Source organism: Corylus avellana, chromosome ca9 (assembly GCF_901000735.1).
Source record: "Corylus avellana chromosome ca9, CavTom2PMs-1.0".
Classification (NCBI taxonomy): domain Eukaryota; kingdom Viridiplantae; phylum Streptophyta; class Magnoliopsida; order Fagales; family Betulaceae; genus Corylus; species Corylus avellana.
Window position 1 is genome coordinate 6,314,820 of NC_081549.1, and position 5,028 is coordinate 6,319,847.

General features: G+C 32.5%; 1 pseudogene; it reads right to left on the reverse strand.

The window, feature by feature from the left end:
* Positions 1–2,417: 2,417 nt before the first annotated feature.
* LOC132161649 (dirigent protein 22-like) lies at positions 2,418–3,016 on the reverse strand (annotated as a pseudogene).
* Between the last annotated feature and the right edge of the window lie 2,012 nt (positions 3,017–5,028).

The window sequence follows — 5,028 nt, forward strand, 5'->3', positions numbered from 1 at the left end:
ATATATTTGTATTATATTTATAAATATAATTGTATGATATATATAATTAAGTACGTTAATATACTTAATTATATCCTATAAATATAATATTCTAAGTATATAGTATTTAATTATTGTAAGTATAATATATAATATATTGTAATTAACTTAATTATAGCAAAGGTTCTAATATTAATCTAAGTATTTTTCAAAAATCAAAGAAGAAGAAAAAAGGTTTGTAAATTAATATATAGTATTTAATCACAAAAGATTTTGTGTTTTCATCCCTTGAAGTTCCAATATCTCCAAATTAATTGAAAATGACATTTTATACAAAAATAGCATATCGACATGTTTATGTATATATATATAATATGTTTTGGAATGATTGGTTTTGTAAAGCAAATTTTCCAAATCAAAGTTATAAAAATGACATGTACGTGTACGTCAAACCTAAATTAAGGATATATAACGTACATTATCCTATAATTTAGCTCGTTCAATATTTTGGAATCTCCTTAAAATAATAAAATTAAGTAATTAACATGCATTAGGCATATTGAAGTATATAAATATTAAATAAGTTGTATAAACAAAAACAAAAAACCAAAAGAAAACAAAAATAATAATAATAATAATAAACATAATAATAATTATAGAAATAAAAATTTCTGACGTGTCGTTTTGACCGCGTCGGAGAAGTCAGCAGCGTCAAAGCGACCGTCGGAAAATTCTTGTCAAGCGACGCATCGAGAATTTCGGCGAGTGTCAAAAGCAGTACGTCCGGTTCGGCAACAGAAAGCGTGCGTCCTTCCCCGGCAATCTTTTTTGACGCGTCGGCAATTCCATCTTAGAGATGTTGGCATTCGGTCTTTCTTTATTTCTGAATAAAAATTTCGTCAAGGAATTAATTTGGTTAAATTTTTCGCGGCGGCGTCAGAGTGCTGCGTCCGGTAAATCACGGCGATAGCGAAACTGCATCACGGAAAAGAAATGAACCCCTGGCGGCGTGTGTCTAATTAACGGTCGATGAGTGTAACGATGGCAAAAAAAAAAAGAACCTTGTTGCCGACCGAAGCTCCTTTGTAGTCGTTGTATCTGGCGACTTGTATTACATATTGATATTTGGCGACGTGCTTCTAAGAGTACTAGTAGCAGATTTCCTTTAATTTTCTTTAAGTTTAGGGCACAAAATTACTTTTTGCTTCCTTATGAAAATATATTTCCCAATAGCCTCAATTACCTTTTCCTATACCATTAAAATATTATTTCTTTATAAAATACAAGTTCTTTACCTATCCTCTCTTTTTTCACAAAATCCCAACACAATCCACAATTAAAGATAAAAAGATGAAATACGAGAGATGAAAGAGAAATGTTTATATTAAAATAATGTATAGGGAACCACTTTTGGTTCCCTACACATTGGGAAACACAATAGCAATCCTTGAGGGTTGGCTAAATGTAGGGAATCTGATGAGAGTAGATTTTTGTGATTTTTTTGAAATTTTTCCTAAACATAGAAAAGGGAATGACATATAGGACATTTGTCGCTAGTGCTTTAAGGCTATTCCCTATATATACCCGCCGGCGTTGAGAAAATTTGGTGTATCTTTATTTGTAATCTGTCATAGCTATAGATTGTAGGTCATGCAGAATAGAAGAAGCCTCACAAAGTTAGTGCATAAGTTATATTGATATACGAATTTTTTTTTTTTTATATATATATATATATATATAAACATTCTTAATAAAGATTTGCCCGAATTAATAAACATCTTCAGTTTTTTTTTTTTTTTTTTTTATGTCCGCTTTTACACAAGAGTCAATTAGAAGGAGGAGGAGGGAAGAATAGAACTAGTAACTTTACTTCATTAGTATGGTCAGTAAGTCATGCATACTTGAGGAATGATAAACATCTTCGATTTTACACAAGACCGAAATGAACATAAATAAAATAAAATAAGAGTAGTGTTAAGGGTACTACAAATTTTATCAAAAGTTATTTACAAATTAATATGAAAGTAAATAATTATGCAAAAAACCTAGCTTATCAACATCTCAAATTATTTTACAAATTATAAATGATCACATCCGTTTATAAATGAACTGTAAAGTTGTAATAATTATCCAAACATTTACCATAAAAATAAATGAAAAGTCATGAAAATTGTCTGTTTGTATTCACGATAATCTGATAAGTAACATAAGTTCAGGGATCATTCAGACACTTATAAACAGACCCTCATTTTAATGGCCCAAAAAGGGGAGGGTGGGGGACACTCCACCACTATCAATATTATTCTAAAGGAAAATGTTTGAAATAGCACACTTTAATTATAATATTTTTCAACTGCTGTTATTTTGTTTATAATTTCTTCACAAAACATAATAGTCCATAAATTAAATGCAGAAAAAACGAAACAAACCAACACGCATCAATAATGGAAGACATAGACATTGTACTCCACAACAGCATTTCTAGTTCTCATGTCAAACGTATGGGTGTTGGCATGAGCATACCCACGTGCGAACCTGTAAAGGCCGCTCCCACCGATGATTGGCAACTCCCTCACCGCCGACGACACAGTGTTACGCGCCAATACACTGAGAGAGCTACCATTAATATACTTACCCTCCATGAAAGCAAAGTTGAACACCATTAACAACCCCAACTCAGTTTGCGAAGCAAATGCATATATTCCTTGCGCTCTTCCGACGAGTTTGGAGCTCAGCTCAGGCCTCACGGTCAATGTGTCGTCGATCATCACCACGGTGCCAAACCCAGTCAAGGATGTGTTCGTCATGGCGGCATCCGCAACTATCACAGCCGTTGGGTTTCGCCCGCTGGCGATGTCGTGGAAGTAGAAGAGGAGGGGGCTCAGTTTCTCTCACTTGAGCCCAGTTGTTTCGCCTGAGATAAGGTTCTTGAGAATAAGAAGCCATGGTTCTTTCCGGCGGTGGCAAAGGTTGGGAAGGAGAAGATAGTGAAGAGAATGAGGAAGGTGGGAGTGACTTTTGGGAGGGTTTTGGCCATGGTGGTAGTAGAGCTCAAGTGAAAGCAGGTTTCTAATTAATTGGCTTATATTAATTCATATAATGCCTTTCTTAGTTGTTTTTTTGTTTTTTGTTTTTTGTTTTTTTTTTCTGCTTTATATGTAGTGGTTTCATTGATGGAGGCCATTAGGAACAAGTGAGATACACGAGTCATGCTGATGGGTTTGGTGCCTAAAACGAGCAAAATAAAAACAACCGCGCGTTTGTATTAAAAGATTAAAGAGTACTCCATGCGGTTAAGGATTTCATAAAATATAGTCTTATAACAAAAGACCTAAGTCCTCACACATAGCAAAGATTTCTTAAAAAGCCTTGAAACAAAACCTAAATTTTCACCCTTTTCTATTGTAGATATGCCCAGGGAACCACCCGTACTTAAATTTTTATATTTCGATTGTTCTTTTAAACTAATTGTTGATAAATATATATTTTTTCTTAAATATTTTAATCGAGAAAATATATAATTGTAGTTACATGAAATTATGAAAAAAAAAAAAATTATATTGATCCCCAATCAAATTATAGAATTATCAAATTTATGAGTAAATCCTTATTAAGAATTTTTTTTTTATTACCAAATTTAAATAATATATTTTGCCCCTGTGAACAAAATTCATAGCTCCCCCACTATATATATACACTATAGGCCGTTTTTTTGGCAATGGCCATGCCAAAATTTCTTCTTTTTCAACTCTCAACATTTTTATTTTTGGACAAAATTTTTTTCCAAACTGATATGGAGGAAATATCATTCAACCCACATAAAATGGTGCCAAGTGGTTAAGAATTTAATATGCACATTAAATATTAAAGGTCATTAATAGCAGTTTACTAACTAAAGTTAACATTTTTTTTTTTTGTTTTCTTTTCTTTTCTTTTGGTTAAACATGAGACTAACGTTTTGTTTTTTCACCAAGGTTAGAATTAGCGTTAAAAACTGAAGGCCAAACGTAATATATATATATATATATATAAAAGTTGCATTCTAAGGACCCACATGTGACACATTGAAAGGACTAAGTGGAATAATATGAGTGGGTTGTACGAAGTCAAAATCCATTAAAAATAAAGGTGATGAAAAAGAAATGAAAAATCGAAGTGTAAAAAAAAATACAACGACGGTAGATTAAAAGACAAGAAACGAAGGGAAAAAAATAAAAAATTCAAAATGTTAGATAGCTCTCTATTAATGGGATAATTGAATAGAGATTAAAATCAGGGTTAAATACGTAATACTCCCTTAGGGTTTCATATCTTTAATTTTTTCCTTTAGGGTTTGATTTTTGTCACAGGAGGTATCTGTGGTTTTGATAAAGACTAAATTGGTCATTCCGTTCATTGATCGTTAGGTGACTTAATGGAAGTTCACGTCATTGACACATGGACCAATTAAAATTTGACACTTGACATAAGTGGTCACGTCATCAGTGATGACGTGGCCACCTAATTAAATTTTTGTCTTTTTCAAAAAAAAATTAAAATGATATTTTTTTCAAAAAGAAAAAAAATTTGTGGTGACCGCCCAAGGGGGTGGCCGAGCCACCCCCTTGGGACCTTGGGGGTGGCTCCCATTTGGCCAAATGGGGGTGGCCAGGAGGTGGCCAAGGAGCCACCCCAATTTTTTTTTTTTGTTTTTTTGTTAGATTTTTTTTTTTTGTTTTAAAATAAAAAATTTAATTAGGTGGCCAAGTGTTGAATTTTAATTGATCCACGTGTAAATGACGTAAACTTCCATTAAGTCAACTAACTGTTAATGGACGGAAGGATCAATTCGGTTTTTATCAAAACCATAGGTACCTTCTGTGATAAAAATCAAACCCTAAGGGAGAAAAAATAAAGAAATGAAACCTTAAAGGAGTATTAGGTATTTAACCCTTAAAATTAATCAAAATATTATCTAAAAGATGAAGACTCAATTGTTAAAATATCAAGAAGAGTACCTTAATATGATAGCAGTTTTCACGTATATGCCAAAAAATCCCTTCTTCTCCT